We start from the raw sequence: 22986 nt of genomic DNA, 5'->3' as shown, positions 1-22986 counted from the left end.
AAGATGTTTTTCCTCTGAATACTTTTTTTTATAAGACTGGAACAACGATTCACATCAGAAGCTTTAATTTGATTTATTTGGTTCCTATTAACCCTCTAAACAGGACACAAACCAGTTTATTGGTCTGTTTGAAAATGGATTTTGGGTGTTCTTGATTCCTCTTGGGAAGGATGTAATCTTTACTTGGAGGATTTGGGTTTTTTTACAGCACATGGATATTGCTAAGTTCCATGGAGATTTTCCTCACAGCCATCAAAGACCCATTATGAAACACTTATTTTGTGAACTCTTTTGTGAAAGGAATGTAATACGCAGATCTTTTTTTTTTAGACAGAATTTCTACCATAAATTTGAGTTGTGTTATCCAAAGAAAATTCTTTCTGAAGAAACAATAATCTGCCAAATGTTACCAAATAACCCCCGTCTTTCCAAGCTGGGTAAGGAGTCAGGTGGTGAAGCTGAACACTTGGAAGGAAGTTTTTTCAGGCCGTTTTTGTGCTGCAGCAGCAGAGCAGTGAATGTGGGTTATTGCAAGCACAGGGCAGTTGTCAGCGTGCAAGAAGAGGAATCACAGAAATCAAAATGAGGCAGAGCAGACAAAGGTAAAACTTAGTAGAAGACACATTAAATAAGCAATCCTTGCTAATGAGGAAAAATAGAGAATATTCGAAATTTCAGAGGGAGTTAACGAACTATGTTTAGCAAAGATCTGTCATGGGACCTTTAGCAAATACGTATATTGAATAAGATAGGCAAACCTACTAAGAGCATGGCAATAAAACTCATTAAGACAGAGCTCGGAGGCGTCTTTAACAGAAATCAGAACTGGAGTATTTTGCAAAAAAAAAAAGGATACAGTAAAAATGGAGAAACTTCACAGCACAAGAGGCAAGGCTTTGTACAGTGTGATAAGGGATAATGTAAGCTGCTGTGGCACAAAGAGAGAAAACTTGGCTCTGACAGAGGTTATTACAGACAATCCTAGAACTTGCCAAAGGTGTCCTTGGTGGAGAATGCAGCAATAATGACACTGTGTGTTGTGGTTAGGAGACTTCTTCAGCTTCATTTGGAGAAACTTCTGCACTGCTGCCTCCAAAGGTTGTGCATTTACACAGGGATAGGGATGACCAGCATAATGCCTGCGAGTTTTATTTCATATTCTAATGAAAACCTTGCAGAAATAATAGGCTTAGATGTCTCTAATGCACAGGTACATTTAAGAATAGACCACAGGAGAGAATATAAACGAGAAGGGAGAACTGGCTGCTTTCTGCACTGTGTCTATGATAGTATAGGCTGAATTTGATGCCTGGAGGGTCTCTTTATGATGAACATGGTGTAGAACATGCTTTTTTCCCATCATTTGTAGGAAACAGGTTGACATATCAGTAATGGTGGGTTGTGTGATAGCCTGGGTGTCACTCTGATCAGTAAAGGTGCATTGTACTGCTTATTCCTTATTTAATCATAAAAGAAAGGAAAAAAACCCCAAACATGGTTGGTATTAAACCTGTGTTATTTGTCATGGGACATTTAGAGGACTTTTGCCCTTTGGCAATGTCATGTCTGTGCAGTGTTTGGAAGGCAGGGGACACATCTAGCCGACTGAAACCTTCAGCTCCTCACAAGAGTCACCTTTGGCTTGTTCAGTCACAAGTGCTGGAGCTCTGCTCTGAAAGCTGGCAGCCATGGACAGAGCATCCAAACAGCAGAGAGACAAAATCCTGATTAGGTTTTGTTCCAGCCTGGTCTCAATTAGGCTGTGATTAGGGATGAACTACCCAGAATACATTGGAGCAGAGACACGTTTTCCCATCAGCTGTTTGTTCTTTAGCACCCAGACCACATGCCTCAGAAAGCACGAGGTGGAAGTTTACTGCCTGAAGTGTTCACCTGACAAAGTAAAATAGCAAATTAAATAGCAGATTAAATCACAGGCATCAGAAGGCATTTACCTTTACCCACTAAGATAAAAATTTACCTTTACCCTATAAGATAAAGACAGTAGAAGCATGAACAGGAGTGTTATTTGTTGAGGGGAAATAATAATAGAATTGAGTAGCCAGAGCATATATGTATTGAGGTGTGCCATAACAGCCAGGATGGAAACATGAAGTACAAATCAAGCAAACAATTGCTTTTAAGGAGGATTTATCTTTTGTAGATGCTAGTAGCTGACTGAATGCCGTGTGTCCTGCTGTATTGCCACCACTCTGCTGAGCATTGCCAGACTGAAAATGAAGCAGGGGGAATTTAAGAAAAAAGGAAGATAAGTTCCTGGAGGGAAAGTGATGATTAGCGAGCAGATCTGCTACACTGCTGTAGCTCTATGGCAGGAGGTTCAACTGCTCTGGTTTCCACGTTCTTGCAGACCCCCGTGGTGGAAGGAGCTCTGGGAATGCAGCGGCTTAATGAACAGGAAGATGAAGGAGATAAATATCAGAGCAAGCGCTGCTGGTGTGCTGAGAAACCAATTACATCTGGTGTCTGTAATCCGGAATGGTGAAACTCAGCCAGAGGATGCCAAATAGTCATCAAAGGTGTCCTTGGTGCCAGAGTGTGCAGGAGGGGAGCCCAAGCTGTGGAAGCACAGGAAAAGTGTGTGTCTGTGTCTCTGGGACAGGGAAACTGAGGAATGCCAGTCATGAGCAATGCCAGAAATGGAAGTATGAAATGTTTAACAGACATTTAACAGCGGAAGAGACAATAGAGGAAGTTTCTTGAAATACATTCCATTACAAGTTAGAGACTTTGTGGTTATTTAAATTGTTCTAAATTACTCAAAGATTAAGGGCCAGGCTGAAGCCGAGCGCTTCTTTTGCACAAATACATTAACTATAGACAATTAAACTTGCCTAATCAAGCTCAACAATGCTACACACTGTTTCTCATTAAAAAAGTAACTATTTAAATAAAAAAGGCCACTTGAAATGAGATGGTAGGAGGATTCTGTAGGGATCTCCAAGGGTGCACCCATCTGACTCACTGGCTCCAGGAGTACAGTGATGCCATGGCCTAGTGCTTGCCGCAGGAAAACAAAAATCTATTGGCAATTCCTTTCTGCCACTGCAATGCACAATGAAAATAAAAATATCTTGAGTAATAATACAACATTTCTGCCCGTGTTTGGTAGACCAGGCCTCTGACTCCTTCTTAGGGCAAGTCTTACTTAAGCCTCAGAACAAAACTCAGCTTGAAACATGAGGGCTGGACCAATGCTGTGAAAATCAGTGGGAATTCAGAAGAAGACTAACCAAACTTAGGATTTCTATGCTGACACGGTCATGCCTTAATGCAGAAATCACAGCTCTTTTTAAAGGCATGAGAATTGCCATGATCTTGGTTTCAAAGCTGGCTATGGCAAGTAATGAATGCTGCAGGATGCTTTGTGAATGGCCTCGGGTCTACTTCCCAGGGACGCTTTGAGTGGGAGACAGATCTTTGCTTATTGATAAAATACAATTTTCCAGGAAGACAGGCAGCTTCTCAGGTATTCCTTAGGACTTTTGACACAAATATGTAATCCCAAGTGGTGGAATTGGCAGAGGTGGTGTTAGTTACTGTCGGCACGTCAGGAAGACATCTCTGTTTCCCCTCACTGCCTGGAATCACTCCGAGGACTGACTCTGATGGAGCAGGCTGCTGAGGGGCAGGGACAGGAGCAGCCCACCACTCTTTATTTGTGTCCTGCCTATTCAGAGCAGGGAGAAGGGGGGATATCTTTGGATTTTGTCACAGCAGGAGGCTGCCTGAAGGTTTCCTGGCATAAGCGTTCGGTTTCGTGACCAGATTTTTCCAATTTGGTGACAAAAGCCAGGCTGTGCTTCAGGGCTTTGGGAGCTGCAGGGATCCCTCTGTGGGATGAGAGACAAGCTGAAGGTGCAAAGCAGACTGCTGCCAGGTACGGGAGTAACACCTCTCTGCTGGAGTAAGGTAGGTGCTACTCATGTAAGGAAGGAAACTGGATTTTAAGAAGAGGACAGCTGGTATTCTAATTTGATGTCAGAGAGATATGTATATGAATAGAAGGCAAATTTATAGGTAGTGGCAGTAGCATAAATTAACACCTTAACTCCCTAAAATGACAAAAAGAAGTCAGTCCTGACTGGTGTTTTTTTTTCCTTGAGCATCAGATATGTTTTCAGTTAAAGAAAAAGCAAACCAACAAAACCCTGGCTCTAAAGGATGTCCTTCACCTTTATTCTCTCCAACACAACTTCAGGGGATGAAGGTGTATTTGAGGCTGGACTCTACAGAAGAAATAAATATCTGGAACACCCATCCTCAGTGTCTCACTAGTGCCAAGCCTCTGTTGAGCTGGTGGAAGCTACTGGAGCTGGTGCACTCGGCTTAGCAAAGCTGTGCTTGAGCCAGGAGGGTTTATCAGCGCGGAGCTGAAGGGAGGTGTGCCACCAGAAACAGCTTCTGGCACTGCCAGGGGGAGCCAGCAAAGCCAGCCGTCTGTGAGAGCAGTGCAGGCCATAACACACTCCTCCTCAGCACGCCTCTGCCCCAGGCTTTGGAGGGGAATTCTGCCTGAAACGATGTGAGTAGACCCCAATAACCTTTTCTGTCCTTCTCATCCAGCAGGAACACCAAGACTAGTGAAGAATCGACCCAACAAAAGATACGAGATCACACAATTGTCCAGAAAGATCTGAGAGGTGGAGCCTGGATCCTGAAGCACAGCCTTCTTGGATGAGTTTAAAGCATTCAGCTGCATCAGATGAGATAAATGTGGTCCTGGTCCCCAGGAGAACCTGGACTGCTTCTAGCCACGCTTCTGACCGCACAGCAATCATATCCACGGGGAGCACCTAGGGACAGGGCTTTAGGTAGTACCTAAATGAGGTGCAAAACTTGAAAGTTTATATTTTAACCAGGAAAAGTTAATAAGAGAGCAGGTTATGTTTCTTATGGAGGAACAGCAGTGGTTAGATTTTGAGATTTTGCCCAAGTGACAAGTGAGTAGTTGAAGTGAAGATCAGAGTTATTAATGAGCTTTTATTTCAAAATTATTCTTGAATTCACAACTTTTGAGAGCCTCTAATTAGTTTGGAGTGGCCAGTCCTTTAGGGTTTGCATTTTGTGGTGTTGGAAAAACACAGAATGCTCCCTGCCTGTCCATTTTATTTTAGTCTGTTTCATACATTTAGAGAAGCTTACAATGAAAAAAACTCATGTTTTTTTACTAGCAAAGAGAAAGGATTAATTCTTGATGACACAGATTAGAAAATACTGTCCTTCTGTTATTGTCAGTAAAATCATCACCTGAGGCTCACCCGTGGGTCTGGTGAGCAAATGAATCATTTTCTGACCTTTTCCCTGATTGCTGCCCTGATGGACATCTTTCCACGGCTGTTTTCCTCTAATACAAAATTTACACAAAACTTTTGCCTGTACCGAATTTCGGTGATGTCACCAGGTTCTCTGGTGAGCCCCTGAGATAAATCCTCCAAGGACCTTGTCCTGGGTTGTAGTTTAGGATGTATTCTATCACCATCTTCAGTTAATGGCCCATCAATGCCTTTTGCATGACTCAGAGGTAACTCCCTCCGGGTGTTATCTCTATTTAATGAGCCATCAAAGACCCCCTGTGTGACTCATCATCCCATTGGGAGATGCTCCGCCCAGGGGAGGAGCCAAGCATTCTCACCTGGATATAAGCTGGGATTTGGGACAGTAGAAGCAGCCCTCACCCACTGGATTCCCAGAGGACCGGAGCTACCAGACCTTTCTACAAGATTTCTGTTTCAGGAAGACCACCTCGTCTGGACTGTTTCCATCACCCTGATCAGGTTGTATTCTGACTCTGTCAGTGGTCTTTCTTTTTGTATTTATTTTATTTTATTCTATTTTATTTTCCTTTTCTTCTCGTTAAATTTTATTTCTGACTTAGAGCCTCTCACTTGGTTTGTTTTCAAAACCACAGCAGACCTGCTGCCTGTGGACACAAGTCCCCTCCTCAACCCAACCAGGCCTTCAGATCCCAGCAACACTCCAACCTTTCTGGATAATTATCCTGATCCACCTCTTCGGAAATCCTGCTTGCAAATGTTATTTCTCTGGGGCCGCTGCATCCAGGACAATCCAGGTGACAGCAGTGGTGAGTCAGGGAAACTTGGGAGCAAAGCAAAGTCTGCTAACGTGGCAAGGAGTCAAACCAGCCAAGAGCTGTTTATTGGCAATTAAAAGCTTAAGGGCTTAAACCAGGCCTGTAATCTGTACTTTTCCTAGAAAGTGCTGCAGGTCTCACGGAATGAAGTGGGGACAGCTGATGGCAGCTGTGACAGCCTGGATGCTTCAGCCTCTCGGGGCTTCCATAAAACTCCCTTTGCCAACTGAAAACAATCTGGAGATTGGAGGTGTTGAAATAAACCCCGTCTGCTTTCACTTTTTGTCCGTATTGCTGAATAAAGATAAATAAGTAACTTTTTCTTTAATGAAGCAGCTCCAAGTCCGTTTGTTATACAAACAAAGCTAACTAGATTGGATTTTAAAAAGCCTGAGGAGCCTTCCTACAGGAAAGCCAAGGGCAAGATCAAGTTCAGTGGTGCTGGTAGTGCAGACAGCACCAGCTGCCAGAAACCTTCTGCAGTAAAATGTCCTCACAGAGAAGAAGAGCAGAAGAAACCAACGCAGAATCTCTTATTAATCCCGATGATTTAGGATTAATACACTGCAGCCTGTGGAAATATGAACCGCACTTACACCAGACTTAGTGGATAAAATGGGAACGCTTATAACAGGCATTTTAATAGCTTTCATTTTAAAATCTGTAACTATTAACTATACTAATAAAAGTGTTAAATACCAGAGGCAAGAAAATAATGTTCATGTGAAAAATGTAACATAAAAATCCCCAGTTCAAGCAAGCAGGCACAGATTTGAAACTAAGAAAGGGTTGACAAGAGCTCAGTGTATCTTTTTACAGGATAAAAGCAGGCTTGACTCAATTTTTTAATGAAAATATCGTTAAAATAATTTTCTCTTTATGCTTGTCAATGTTTTAATTTTTCTTAACTTCAGTCCATCTCTGGAGCATTTGCAGTTGGCTAAAGAGCAAAGGAGACAGAGCAACCTGGAGAACAAAAACCGAGGTATTGTCCCACAGTTCTTCATTCAAATATTTTAATTGTCTCAAGAATGAAGTTCCAAGGCATCACATCCATAAAATACTAGCAGGTCTTTAAAAGAGAGGGGTTAAATCTATGTGCAAAGTTGCGTATGCAGGAAAGGCCATCGGCTGTATTTGCCTTTTGATGATGGATTGTTTTAAATAGGAGATATGTTACTGTCAGTGATTTTGCTGTAGTGCTGATGAAACTAAAAGCCACATGCTGCTTAAAGTATTTTTCTTTTTAACAGAGCCGTGATAATACGGCCCAGTCAGAATAAAAACAAAATCTGTGTTCTCATCCGTATTGGAATAAGCAATAAGGAGAACAAAGGAGCTGGTAATCGCTGTAGGATACAAGTGAATCAAAGGATATCTCGGATCAAAACAGCTTCTATGCCCTTCACAACTAATTTATAATTTCTTTGTAAAAAAAAGCTGCAGTAATGAACAAAACCAATTAAAAGCACAGAGAAGCACAATACAGAGCTGCGTGGAAACACACTTGAACTTTTGACTTCTCGGGTGCCTTTTGGTTGGTAATCCACGTGTCAGAGGAGCATCCCGGGTTTCTGGGCAGGGTCCTGGGGTTTAGGCACACCGGACTGACTCTGGTCTCCGTGGCCACGTGCTTTGGGTGCATGACAAGTGTGCCAGTGTTTTATTTAGCGCTGTGTGCAGCGCTGTTCGGAGGAGATAATTTGGGGTTGGCGCTGCTCTTACAGATTCCTGCTGGTGCCTGTGGGATGGTCCCGGAGCTCTGCAGAGTCCCTGCCCTGGAAATTCAGGCACAGCCATCCCTGCACTGGATCATTCTGCTCCTGTGCCTGGCTCCAGTGCTAGGAGATGCTAAAAACATCCCCTGAGGTGACTCTTGGGCTGGTGACCCCCAGAAACAGGGCGCAGCACCCACCCACCAGGGCTCCCCGGGGTGGGCACATTTCTGTGCAGGAAATAAAGCACAGTCCCTCGCCTGAATCATTCACCTCTGGCACATCAGCAGAGGTAAATAAGACATTCTTCTGCCAGCCTCACTTCTAAACTTTTCCTCCCCTTTTGCTCCTAACGTTCCAGAGACTGCTCAGGACTTTGAGCAATGCAATGAAGAGCAGCCAGTGCTGTAAAGGTCAGCCCGGGCTGGAACAGAACAGAAAGCAGCGGGGGGATGATGCTGGCTCCTCCCTGCAGAGGCTGTTGTGCACCTGCAGGAGCTGCACTGAGGAGTCCCTGCAGTCCCCGAGGCAGGAGGGAGGCCGGCTCAGTGCTGCAGTGCAGCTGCAGGAGCCAGGAGCCCCTTCCCATCCCCTGCAGCCCACCGCCTCTGCAGCAGCCCGGGGCCAGCACGGCTTCTTCTGCTCCTTTGTGCTCATCCCCAGCCTCATGGAGACTTCTCTCTTCCTCCCCTGACACAGGGCTCTCGGTAAAAGTGACACCAGCAGTGAGAACCGGGGAAGGGCTTAAAAGCAGATGACCTGACACCCAGTGTGGTTTTCCCATACCTGCAGCAGCTCAGGAGACTCTGCTGCCACAGAGACACAGTCCCTCCTTGTCTGTCCCATTACCTATCACGTCCACAACTCTTTCACATTGTTATTTCTTCTTCTTTTTTTTTTTTTTTTTTTAATGTATTTTTTCCCTTTACTTGTCCCTGCGTTTATGAATTCAGGGAAGAACTTGAAAGAAAAGGGGATGTAACGAGTTGAAACTTCTTCTTTTCAACTATTTGAGCAGTGGATTAACCTCAGGAGCTTTTGTACAGGTCTGCAAATCTAGAACACATTCGAGACACCTCTGATATGTAAACTCTGCAAAAAGCTAGTCCACTTTGGCTTATTGATATTTCCCTGCGTTATTATTCTGGAACAAAGCTTCAGGAGGTATTTCTGGGCATCACCCTGCAGCCTGAGGCATTCCTCCAGCTCCATACACCTTCCTTTAATGCATGTCAAACAACCTGCCTGAGGCTGGGCAGCACTGAACGACATTTTCACACCCAAATTTTATTCTGGGATTGACAGGCAATTAGGAGTAGGCAGGTAAGTAAAGAGTCAGGCTCTTTGCTTTTAGTTGAAGTGGGAGAAACAATTCTGGAATTTGGTGGTGAAATTCATTCTTGGCTTTGATACTTAGTAGTTTTAATTTAAGGAGATAACTAATTTATGAGTTCCCTGGTCCTGGGGAGAGATTTAACAAGAACACTTCTATGAGGCTGTGCTAGGAACAGGTATAATCTCTTATTTTTAATTTCCCAGCTAAAGGTATTTCCTTTACTGCTGTAAATCACTGATCAGGTATCTGCTCTTCAATATCATCTGAAACAACATTTCAGGGGCTCCTTTTCCCGAGGTGTAAATGACAGAGAGAATCAGAGCAGAGCAGCTCTGTGAGCCATGACTCAGCTCTGCTGCCCGAATTAGAGGAGTGTTAATTCCATTCAATAAACAGCCAATCTGGCCAGGTTTCCTGAGCCCTGCTGAAAGCTGTGTGAGAGCGGAGAAGGGAGGAGAGAAAGCACACTGGGCTTTCTAAGGGGATATTCGTGACTTCAGTGTGACAATCAGGGCTGAACATCCCTCCTGTGCCCGGTCACAAGGGAGTTTTAAATTTGGATATCCCATTAGAGAAATTTTATCCGAGAATTCCTGGTTTTCCTTAAATCCATACAAGAACATCCCCTGCAGCGATCCATCTCTATCAGCACTGAGGGAAGATTTGCATGATCTCGCTGTCTTGACAAATTCAGCAGATCTCATGCACTACATTTCTAGAGTTTTCTTCCCACAGGCAAAAAAATCTGGACCAAAAAAAAAAAAAATTATTCAAACAATTTCAAAAATATTCTATGCTCCTGTCAAAATAACTGAATTAACTTCATTTAGAGATTAGATTTTCCCTATATTTTGCTCTCAAATTTTATAGCATGTTTTTTTTCTAAAAGGTGAAATTAATCCACACTTTCCATTGAAGGACAAGTTAAAATTGGATAGTTCTAAGCAATGGACTCTACAATGTTGTTGATGGCAGAACTGAACAAGTTTGACTAACATCTCCAAGATGCAAGAGCTCAAAGCGCCTTATATTTCTAATTTTAATACTTTGCAAATCAGGAACCTGATAATCAATTTTAGCTGCTACTTTAGCTTGTCTTTTCCTTTAACACATAAACACAGTCACTTGAATTAAATTAAGACTTCCCTCCATCGTGCCTTTCAGACACTTTTATCATCTCCTGTTGCTTAGACACTGCAAACAAGAATACCTTGTCCCAGTTAGGAGAATTTAATAGATTCCACGAAGCATTTCTTCGCTTTCCCTGCGTCTGCTAAGGAGTCAAATTCTTTGCTGGGTGTTCTGGGCAAGCTGCGTGCTCTGCCTTTTCCACAGGCTCAGAGTTTCACTGCTCAGCAATACACAGGAGGAGCTGGGGCCACCACTTTCCTTGGGGACATTGTGCAGACCTCTTTCTCCTCTTTGAAAAGAGGGTGTGGAATCCTCGCTCCCGCTCCGGTTTGGGGGACAGACGCCAAGGGAAGGCACTGGAATCCATTTAAGAACGCAGCAAAAAATGATCCTTGAAGAAAGCTGAAAGGAAAATCACCTATCTGGGGCTCTGCCTCTCCTTTAATTGCAATCACAGTCAAGATCCTCATCAAGGCACGTCAATTGTCACAGGATTAACCAGGGCTGGATTTTTTTGAAGCTGCAGCTTGGGGTTTACAGGGGCTTCATAAAGAATTAACACTTACAGTTATTAATTTTTTTTTCCTGAACTTTTCCATTAGCATTCCACCCCAAGGCTGCCCTATGCATCCATCTTTGTAAAAACTGGACACATCAGACTGATGCATTCATTTTTGTAAAAACTGGACACATCAGACTGATGCATTCATTTTTGTAAAAACTGGACACATCAGACTATTAGATAAAATCAGGCCCCATTCAGAACCTTGTGCTGCTTTTCTGATTCCTTTCCAAAGACCCACCGTGTGAACTCCCTGTTGGTTTCAGGGCTGTCTCAGCTCTCCTCTCCAAAAATCAAATGTTTGCCAGCTGCTAACCTGGCCTTGAGAACACAGCCATCTTATTCTACTTTTTTTCCCACTTCCCTCTAAGTTTTGGCTCAGTTTCAGAGTGAAAACTGTTTACCCAGCTTGACTCCAGTGAATATCCCTTCAGGTCGTTTCAACTTGCCAAATCTTTACTCTATTAATTTGTCTTTTCCAACCAGAATCCTCAATGCTATGCACATATAAATACTTACTTTATTGCCACTAACAGTAGCTATGTGATTCCTTTGCAATCTGAAGGAAAAAAACCATTTTGCTGCCGTATTACTCCCACTTTGAAGAAACAACTGGCATCTCCAGAGACCTAGAATTTCACTGGGTTATTCTTCTTTTATCTTTTCCTTCTGAATGCATTACCAGATCCTTATTGCATTAATTCCCATTGTGCTCCCCACAGTCGTGCCCACTCACAGGAAAGCAGAAATGATGGGTGTGTTGGTTTCAATGCAAATAGCTCTTCCTAAATGTATCTTACCTTCCTCATGTTCAGGTAAATGCATCGCCTCGTTTGGGAGGGAAAGCACATCATTTAGGGAGGTTTAATAGGTGAGGACTGTAAAGTCCATTTGAATTTCATATTTGTGCTTCCCCCTGAACTAGCTTAATTATGCTTCCATCTGAAGGCAGCCAGATAATGAAATCCTGATATTCCAACTCCTACAGGATAAGCAACAGAAAATTCCTTTCAGAGCAAGTATATATAAAAATTCTAGTTAAGAATCTTCCTATCAGCCAGTTTCTGAATAAAAGCCTCCTTTGGTTTGGTGATTCTGGTCCGACCACACTGCTCCAGAAGGCCACTCTGTACTTTTCCCTCTGCAGTATTACCTTCAGGTTACAGCCTTTATGTGCCGTACTTCCCACGCTTCAGAGAGTCGTGGAATGACTTTAGGGAGGTGACCCTTTAGGAGGCCAGCAAAATTCCAGAAAATCCCTGTAGTATTACACCAACCTCAGCCTTTAATGAGAGATTACATTGGTGCTTTAGCAGGAAGGAGGTGCTGTAAGCTGGGATGGGAAAAACACACCCAAAGCCGACTTTTTTCCCTGCTGTGGCAAACAGCATGACCAGAAATGGGGAGAGACTCTTTTTGGGGACCCTGTCAAGGTTTAGACAGCAAAAACCACATGCAAGTTAATGCCTTTTATAAACTGGGCCCAGCTTCTATTTTAGTTCAAAATCTTCAATAATATTAAGTAAAACTGAAAATTTCTGTTGCAATTCAAACATCTTAAAAACTGTTTCACTGTTTATTTACTGTGTCCTGCAAGCTGACGTTTTCCAGTCAAACAAAATAAATAAACTTTTGCTTTCCAGCTTAAAAATGTGACTGATGTACCTGCTGCTAAATATCACAGGAGTATCAAGATATTCATTGCCATTTATGACTCTATCCAAATCACCTGAAATGAAGCACCTAGAAACCAGAGAACTCCCGTAGAAATAATCAACTGAAAGAACAGTGCAGCAGCCTCAAACCTGCCATTAATAACACATGACTTCAATTTTAGTGTAAAAAAAAATTGACTCGTCTTTACTGGTCCGTGGATTTAAACAGAATTCAGGGAGGCTTAACATAATGTGGTTTCCCATCAAAAAAAGGAGGTTTTCAATCCAAACCTCCTCTTGGCTGTGATTCCACTGATTTATAACCAGATTGGGGATGACCAAGAGTTCAAGGTGGGTCAGTTTAAGGTGTAGACGTGTGAGAGGCTGTTGCAAAGCAAATTCAGCACGCTGCTTTTGGCCCCTGTTATCTCAGGGAAACTGAACAGCACTTCCCGAAGCTCTGAATCTTTCTCTCAGGTGGATGAGAAGTGCATTCATAGGGCAAGGTTTCAGATAAATAACAAGCCTTTCAGTGTCAGACAACTTAGAAATCAGTAACTTAGGTGCCAGTAACTCGGAAGGAAATGAGAACAATTACCCAGACCATGAAAACACATAGTTATGAAGTGAAATTTTAAGAGAAATAGAGAGGAGCCAAGGCTAAAAAAGAAAATACAAAAATAAGATGAGGTCCGTGGTACAAAAATCTTTAAAATGAAGTGTTAGTTATTCATCATTCTACTGGTATGTTTGGCTCCTGGGAAGTTCAGTAGACAAAGGAAGTGGGTCTCCTGTAAGATAAGAAGCACACCATACGATTTGCAAATGGTTAATTTTAACAGCAGGGTCACGATGCAGGGGTGTCAGCTGCCTCCCAAAAGAGGGTAAATGTGGTAAGTTGAAGCAGAATGCCAAGTGTCCCTCTATGAAAGGGGAATCAGTCTCTGCAGTCTTTTCAGAGAATTTCCTTGGCATTCTAACACGTGCCAAGCAGCACTGGAAAATCTGTTTGCTCCCATAGCAATGGAACCCCTGACCCTGGCCAAAGGGGGGCTGTAAAACTGGAGCTCCCTTGCTAAAAGTGGCCCACCGAAGACACACTGCAGCCGAGTTGGTAATTTATCTCCACGGCTGAGGGATGTCTCAGATGAAAATAATAGCTGGAGATGAATGTTTGCTATATATTTAGGTTACTGCTGAGCAAACAAAAACTCCTTTGAGGCACTTTGGTAATGTTTCCAAGCCGTGCCCAGGAGCGTGGTCCCCTGTGTCCAGGAATAGACACAGCCCTAAGCTTGCCTGGTGTCCCATTGCCTGGGCTGAGGCAGCACAGTCCAGCCCACTGGCATTCACTGATTCTGGAGAAACAGCGCTCTGGAAGAAAATGATTTTGGCTGTTTGCTCTCCCGGACAACAGGAGAACGACGGGGCAGAGGAGTTTTCTCACCCAGCTGTGTGAGTGGGCGCACGGAATGCCAGGTTCTGGAGAAATGTTCCTCCAGGTGGACACTGTGCCATCTGATAAAGGAAAACCAGTCAGAAGGTGTCCGGGAGGCAAGGAAACATCGAAACCTTCGTGCCTGTAGAACTTCAACTGTCAGGAGTCCATGAGTAAAAAACAATGTTTAATTAACTCTTGATTGTTTCTTCATGTAGCAAAGTGAAAAAACCCCACTATCAGCAATTGATGTTAAAGTATAATACTCTCTGGACAATGGAAGTGAAGAAGCTATGGAAGTTCTGCTGCTGTCTTTATTTGTGAAGTAAACTATCTGTGTGAAGCCTTTTAAACAATTCCCTGTGCCAGTTCATCAGCTGGGCTGCACAGTGTCTATACATCTCAGAACTGGGATAGTAATTACTCTGCTATTTTATTGCAGCTGAACATTACGTGTTATATGATAGGTCTTTGTCTTGATTTAGTCCAATAATTTTAATAGCGACATGGAGTTTAATCTATCATTCCCCTTGATGAGAATGTAATACTGTTTTACAGAAACGTAGGTCCCAAAAAAGTTACTAATGACAAGAAAAATACCAATTAAATTCTTCGTATTTTTGTCCTATTGTACTACTGTGCTTGTTATGTATGTGTTAACGAGATGCTGGCTGACAGAAAAGTCTGATTTTAAAATGTTACTTGGTTAAACAAGCCTACTCCCTTCTAACTGACAAAGTTCCTTTTGTCAGCAAAAGGTACCACTCTAACAACTGCAGGAAAGGACAATTTTTAGATTAAAGAAATAGGAAATCATTCGGAGTAACAGAAAAGAGGTATAGGTGGATTTCCTGGGGAATAATTCATGCATGTTCACCACTGTTTCTGACATTTTGGCCTGGCTGCTTTCAGCCTTAGCAACCTGCAATCACACACTCTTTTGTCATACAAGGGCTCCTCGTTTCCCTCCCCACACCCCTCCGTGAGTGCAGTTTCAAACCCCAGCCAAACATTCAGATATTTTAACTTTAAGGCTATAAATGTGTGCAGGAAGCAAGGCCAGATCCTGCACGAAGACTTGGCTCTTTCCAGCAGCAAGAAATGCACGCCAAGCCTAAGGCTTTTCAGAGGCAGATTTGAAGTGCAGCAGGCTCCAGAGAAGCTGGATGGGCAGTGGAGGATCTGTATCTGTTCTCTGTCAGGTAAACCCCTGGCAATGCTGTTTAAAACTGATTGAAATCTCTCCTAATGGGGGCTGCTGGTGATGCTGGAGCATGGGCTGGAGGTCTCTCAGGAGTGAAGAATTCTCAGCCCCAGCCCTGCTCAGCGACGCTCTGCAGACACCACTCCTGGTTTGGCAGAGACAGGAGCAGAGGAGAAGCCTTTTCTCAGGGCAGCAGGGCCCCAGACGCCACAGCTCTGCCAGCCTGGGAGCACACACTCAGTCTGTGCCGCGGGGAAAGCCCGTCCCCATCCTGCCAGTGCACCACCTCTGCTCAGGAGCGCCATTCCAGAAACATTCATCCCAAAGGCGTCGCTCCATCAGGCCTGTGGAGCTCCTGGAGCTGACCTGGGCACAGCTTCTTGGTCCTCAAGCTCCTCAGAGCAGAATTTGAGGGATGGCAGGAGGATATATTCATTGGGCCACTCAGTTCTCAGCTTTTTTTTTTTTTTTTTGGCAGAATTTTTTTTAGTTACGCAGCTCATTTTTCTCCCTTTCTTCTCCTTTCTGTGTGGATGTACAGCGCCTAGGTTTAAATTATTCCTCTCCAAAAATATTTGCTGCGTGAAGCCTCTCCACTGGCAGGGTCTATCAGGAAATATCTGGACAGAGATGGATCTTAACTCTTAACTTGTAAGTTCCTGAAACAAAATCAAGAAACAGAGGTGGAAACCAACAGCTGGAAGACTTAAGACATGAATTATTCTCCTGCCACAGATCCTCTGTCCACACTTGAAGAGGTGGATCTTTTACATCATGCATCATATTTCCTTCTGAGCAATAGAATGAGCAGCAGAAGAATAATTGGTCCTGCTGCCAGATGAGGTGGGTCTTTTGATGCGAGGTGTCCTCAGCTGACTGCTCAGACATGCTCCCAGGTGATAAGAATACAGATCAAAAATCTCGCACAGAAATGAACTGCGAAGCCCTTAGGACCAGAGTAAATGCTATCTGACTGGAAAATGAATTCTGATAGGTCCCTATCAACTTTAATTACTTTAAGACTATTATCCATGTAACCAGCTTCTCTGGCATTTCTAAGGAACAGGTATATTTAATAAATGAAGAACTTAGTAAAAAGTATTCCCTAATTACACTCATTAGAAGATTTAAGCTACGAGAAAACCAATAAAGCTTCTGCTGTATCTCACACAGACAGCAATTAATGAGCAGTTACCTTCAGTCTGAATTAGCCAGCAAACTTTGCCTTCTTGAATATGATACCTGAGGCAGCATTTCAGTGAAGGAGGATGTCTTATACATATTCTGAGTAATTGTCCTCAGCCTACAATTTGAAAACCACGTTGCCGTTAATTAATGATGCCCTGGTGTGGGAATTATAACAGATATGGAAATGAATATATTGAAGTGGTACATGAACCAAAAGAAAGGCAAAAGACAAGCCACAGAGATGTGCATTTCAATTAATTATTTGCTTTGAAGAACTCCACAAATTAAATAGTGCATGAAGTCATTTGCTGTCACACAGCTTACCCCACTGAAAGGTGTGCAGTAAAAATAAAGTGTTTTGTCTGCCTTTCTACCTCCCTCATCATTGTCTTTCTGGGCTGATTTCTGTCAATGCAACTCTATCCTCTAGAATAGATGGCACATGGAGGAAATATTTCTGTTGTATATCAAAGGAACTGAAAAAGAATTACAATTTCTGTGTTTTATTTCTTTACCAAACTGTACTTCAATTCTCTGCCTCTCCCCTCCTAGAAATGGGCAGGCTCCTGGATTGAGTCTTATCCCCAACCAAACTTATGGCATACAGGATTTCAGTGTCAATTAAATATGTTATGAAAACTATTCCCTAGATAGCAAAAATGATTTGACTTGTAAAGAAATGTTAGCTGCATACCACAAGAAACTCTCCGATTAATTAGACACCTTACGTAGTAAATGCAAAGATAAATAACTGACGTTGAGAATGCACAGCTGAATTCTCGAGTTCATGCTTTGATCAGTTAAATGCTGATAAAAAGCGCCTTAAGTAAACTGTCGAGACAACGCGATGCCTAATATCCTTTAGATCAGTTACAAGTGTTTTGCTTCGAGCCTGAAAGTAAATAACCTCTCACCTTTTGGTTTGATAACCTCTCTCCTCAACAAAAAAATCATTTAATGTTGTTGCTTTTCCTCCAGTTTGGTCCCTTTTGGAGGCAATACAGATTTCAACTCTGCTTTTTGCAGGTTATCTGAGGCTCCTCCAGGAAAGGTCCTTTCAGGGCAAAGCAGAGGGGTGAAAGGTTTGGATGGCCTTCGCATCCCTCTGCCCCGAGGCGGTGGTGTTTTGTCACCGGGCTGTTTAATTAGGACCTTCGCTTCATCAGATCCCAGGCATCCGCCTTAATTAACAAATGGAGTCATTCTGAATTCTGACTCGGACAGGTTTGACTTGGAGCACAAAGAGACACGCAGAAAGAGTTGCTTCCTTCTGTAGGAAAACTGCAAAAGGTGCAGGAAAGCTGCATGAATCTGTCCCCTGGGGAAAGGCTCCTGGGGTTTGGGAGAGAAAACTCGAGTGAGAGTGGGAACCACAGCGGCACTGTCACAGGTCTCACAGCAACTGGGAAAAAACTGTGAAAAGAGGAAAAATCAGCACCCTACTTCCACAACCGCCTTTTTGTAAACTGCTAATTACAGACTGCTTAGGAGTGAAGAGGGAGGGCAGTCAGCTTTAACCAAGGTATTTTTGGTCAGGTATGATTTTTTCCTAGTCAGAGACTGATTTTGCAAGAGAAATTGGAATGACACAGTTTCCTCTTTAACAAAGCACAAATAAGAGTAATGAAAGTGATTATGAAAACTGTTGTTAATCAGTGCTGGATGGAAGTCATTTTTGTGCTTATGTGGTTGACAGAATGCAGGTCTGGTGCAATAAAACCTGTAAAACTCCCTTTGGAGCCCTGTTAGGCAGGATGGCAGCACTCAGTTTCCACTGCTTTCCTCACTCTGTGTCCCCGTGCTGAGAGCCAGGACAAATTTACACTCAGATATTAATAAAAAAGAGAAGATACAATACTTACAACTTATTAGAGGCTTACAGATTATTACTCTTTCATTTTACACCATTTTTTTTCCCCCACACAAAATACGAGCGTTACCAATGGAAAAAAATTTTTATTATTCAGAAGAACAATATAAATAGAAAAAAGGTGCTTTTGAGAGGATATTTTTAAAAAACACTGTGCTGAAATATCTACAAGGGCTGGAGGAGTATACACAAAGAAGAGTTAATAGCAAAGGTTTTAACTTTTGTCTGCTATGTGAAAGAACACAATCATTTACACAAATAACTGGGAAAAATGCCCTGAAAAACCACAGTTAGTAACACGTTAAACAATACAGACATTTTCTCCAGGCTGGATGCTGATAAATTCAGATAGAGTTGGCTGTGGAAGGACCCACTGTCAGTGACACATTCAGCAGGACATTGTGGAGATTTTCAGCTCGTGTAAGCATTTTTTGTGCTCTTCAGGGCAGCAGGTGTGATGTGGGAAGCACTGGGCCCACTCTTTTTGGTCATATCTCTACCAGGAAATACGTAAGGTTAAGCTCGAGAGTGGTGATGAATCACGTGGGAAGGTGGAGGGAGAAGTAAATATCAAAGTTACAGAAATAATAGAATAAAAGCAAGTCCAGGGCAAGCAACCTGCAGTCTGAGGAGTTGCTACAGATTGGAGAAAAGGTCATGGGAATACTGAAACACAAACTGTGTATTGCACTGCAAAATTTAAATATGGTGTTTGAGCTGTGGAATTCTAGCTCTTGCAGGACTAAATGCTTTACCTAGATTAACCTAAATGTTATTAACATTTGGTTGGACTAATAATTTTTTTTTTTCTCTAACCAAAAGGGCATCTGCCTTCAGGGGCCACATTCTAGAAATTGTATCCTCAGGATTAGTTTTAACAGCATTGTACAATTTTTTTAAGGCAAAGCCCAATTTCTGGAGGGGTAGGATAAGATAAAGACAATAAATGAATGCCAGCTGAAACCACTTGGACAAACTTGGCCCAGCTCAGGTGGATTAAGGTCCCCTCAAGCAACACAACTTGCTTTCTGTACAGACACAGAATGGCCAGGTTTTGGTGTATCAATATGACAGCCTTCCTAAATCTAGAAATGTTTTTCCAAGTCAGAACACTGGGAAGGCGAGGGTCTGGTAAGGTTCACCCTGTGATTTTGTGCTCAGGAGACTTTACACAGTCGTTCTGAGGAACATTCTGATTCTGACAAAGGTCTGAAGTTTTCCTGTTCTCCCAAAGACAGTGAGCAGGCTTTAGTAAGATCTGTAAGTGTCATATGCACAAGAACAATTGCAGCCCAGCACAATATTTAGAAGCCTTTTGCTGAGGAAGATGAGAAGGATTGGGCAGTGTGTCTGTACAGACTGGGGAAAGCTGGAACTCAGCTGGACCCCAAGAGGTGTCTAATATTTGCTATTGATCAGCTAAAGGCTTGGCTTTTGGGGTATCCCTTTTTTGTTAGTTTTTGTGCTTCATCCATCTCCCAGCTAAAGAGAGGAAGATAAAAGGAAAAATAGGCAAGTTATAAAACTAACTTCTCTGTGTCTGCCATGCTGTGCAAACGCAGGCTGCTCCTGGATCTCTTCAAAAAGCTCAAGGAAGAGCATAAATCAGATATTTTGTGGCATCACATAGAAGGAAATTGTTTAAATGTACCTGAATGACGTTAGTTTTTCTCTGTTCAAAGCTTGAGAGCTCCTGTTTAGGCCTCCATGAAAGCCTTAAAGTGTGTGTCAGGTTGCTATGGCACTGGGCAGCAGCCACATCCACAGCTGAGGCATCATTCTGGGTTTATTCTTGGTTTTACTTGCTCTGAGCAGCCTGTTTCTGCTCGGCAGGCACAGATATACTGCACAAACAACAGCACAAGGATCTTGGTAAAACAGGAGATGGGTATTCACCACCACTGGTGAGTTCTCGAGGTGTTTAACCAGGAGACCAAAAGGTCCCAAAGGGGCAGGTCAAAGGGATCTGAAAGAAGAAAAACAAATTATTCGTCGTTAATGTCACCTCTGCTCTGTGTGCCTCACCTGAAAATGCAGAAATGAAGTGTAGGGGGATCAAGTAAGGCTCCAGCTGGCAGAGGTGGCTGCTTTTCTCTTTTCCCCACCAGGTTTTAAATGGCTCCAGTATTTGGCCTCATTGCTGGTGTTCAAAGCAAACATTTCATGTGAAAATCCTGGGGGACCAAAGCCCTGAGTCACAGCAGCGAGGCAGAGTGACAGGTTCTTGTTTCCCAAAAATCCTGCTGAGCCTCGTGCTTCTCCCTGATGGGATTTTCAGAGGGACCACTGGAGTGCCCAGCAGAGACCCGGTGCTGGAACAGCAAAACAGTCCTCAGTCGTGATGGAACTTTTACCAGTGCTTAGCACAAAAGGCACCTTTCTTAGTTTAAGTGTTGGTATAAAATCCATTGGGATGGCTCATACCAGCCCAAGGCTCCCCAAAGCCTTTGGAGCACAGTAATAAAGAGCTCACACTGCATCCAGAAGTTGAATCTTTGCTTAAGATTTCCTAATTCCTGCAACAGCTCAGCTTCAGTACCTGAGGGGGGGTCTCCTGTTGACCCGTGCACAACGTATTTCACAGGCAGCAAACTCCACTTTTGTGCACTGGTGTGCCTTTTACACTCTCCCTGTGCACGTCTTGACCAACCTGTCATAAAGAGGTGCAGAAGCCAGTTCTGTGTGTAGGGAGCTGGGAGAATGTATTCTGGCTGGGGATATTGTGACAGCCAGGATAAAGCTGCCTTACTGAACTACCTCTGAGCGTCTGGCTCTTCCCACAGCCTGCTTGGTTTGGGAGTATGATCTCTGCAAACAGCTTCTTCTCTCACGCCCCGAGAGCAGCACGTGAGCGCGCTCAGACAAATTTACCGTGAAAGTATTGTAGTCCTTTTATCTTTGGACAGAGGGAATTCTCCAGGCAATGCTCCTTTGGATCAGTAAACGCCAGCCCAGCAGTCTGCTCTGCAGCAGAAACGGGGCTGTAGGTGTGTGTCTCTCCTGTCCTATAGTGTGGCCTGAAGCAGAGATGGATGAAATTCATGTCCCAGTGCCTTGGTGATGTCAGCCAGGCATGATGACAGTGAAGCTAATTGTGACAATGCTGCTGTGAGGCTGCTCACAGCACACAGCCCGTGGGACACTCCAAGCACTGGGAACCCAACCGAAAAGGAAAAGTTGTCACTCCCAGGGGACACAGTTTGATGCTTTTTTCGGTTTTTTGAAGACCAGCAGCACTTCTGCCCCCCAGCTCAGAGTGATGCTGCAGGAATAAAAGCAGCACAGTCCCGGTCAAAAGTCTCAATAAGAAGAATTTGAGATTAATAACCCCTGTTTATGGAAATATGGACCTCTTTCTCCAAGGTCTTGTCATGACAAGTGGTCACACTCTGTTTTAAGCATGATTATCCGAGTTTAACAATTTATTCTTGCTATAAAATATATTTTCCCAGCCTTACTCTAAGACACGGATATTTGCCAGGTGAGATACTCTACAAATGGGTAAAGTATTATATTCTCTCACCTGGGTAATGAATGCACTCAGACTGCACCAGTGCACCAATGCATTCCTCATACTGCTTAGAAAATCTTAATTGAGTTTACTCTGCACAAAGGCTTCAAACCAAAACTGAGTCACAGGTCTGGGTTTAGAGCCCTTGTAAACCCAAGATGTTTAAAAATCAGAAGGAAAGGGAGAAGTTCAAAACAACTATGTGCCATCCACTCTTAAATGATTTAACCTATTTAATAAGTGTTAGGGAGTATATCTGTTGGTGGTTAAATATCTGACAAGGGATTTTTAATGAAGAGCAAAAATAATGATTTTTCTGAACCCCTGTTTGGGGTCAGTGGAACACAGCAACGCAGGAGAACATTGTGGAAGATGTTTTTTCTCTCAGGGCTGGAAGGAGTGGCAGTACAACGAGCACACAAAAGCTCCAGAGAGCTGCAGGCTGAAAGTCACTTGTCTTTTCTCGAATTGCAGTCAGTCAGTAATTGTTGATCTGCTTCCTGAGGCACAAATCTGCATCTCAGAGGCGTGCTCTCAGCTAAGGCTGCAGTGAAACAGTAGAAGCTTTGGGATCACAGATGACAAGAATCAGATGCACAACACAAACTGATTTTTGCAGAGAAGATTTCAGTCCTGAACAGACGGCATTGTGTCCTGTTATCTGTCCTCACGCTGCTTGTCAGAAATCCAAACTCTGTACCCAAAACGGTGGAAAAAGTGGTGGGCACACAGCTAAAAATCCACGGGAAGGTGGTGCGTGTGCTGATTGTACTTCAGGAAAGGCAGAGCTCTAATTAATAATGAAGATATTAGTTCGTTTCAGGATGAGCTGTGGGCCTACCAGAAACACCTCAGCTCACACCTCTGGATGAGGCCCTTCTGACCCAGAGCTGGTGAAATCTGCTTTTTGTTACACCATGGAAAAGGCCCAGGACCTTTGGCTGGTGCTCTCAAACACTCCAGGAGAATTGGGCACTGGAAAAAAACCAAAATGAAGCCCTTGAGGATCCCTCAGTGTCTCACCTCAGCTGGGCATTGTAAATTTACAACCTTTGTAGCTGATTTGGAGAGAGAACTTGCCAGGCCACTGTCAGAAAGTGTATTTTAGGACTCGGAGTCCTTCATATCCTTAGGTGAAAAAGAAGAACACCTGTGAATACCATCAGAAATAGTAAAATGGCATTCAAGCTGAATTTTCTAGCCAAATGCTCAGCTCTCTATCACTTTTATTTCTCCATAATGCCAGGCTGCTAACTTCCAT

Source organism: Sylvia atricapilla, chromosome 2 (assembly GCF_009819655.1).
Source record: "Sylvia atricapilla isolate bSylAtr1 chromosome 2, bSylAtr1.pri, whole genome shotgun sequence".
NCBI classification, from domain to species: domain Eukaryota; kingdom Metazoa; phylum Chordata; class Aves; order Passeriformes; family Sylviidae; genus Sylvia; species Sylvia atricapilla.
The sequence above is the reverse complement of the archived record's forward strand: the minus strand, read 5'-3'. Positions refer to the sequence as shown.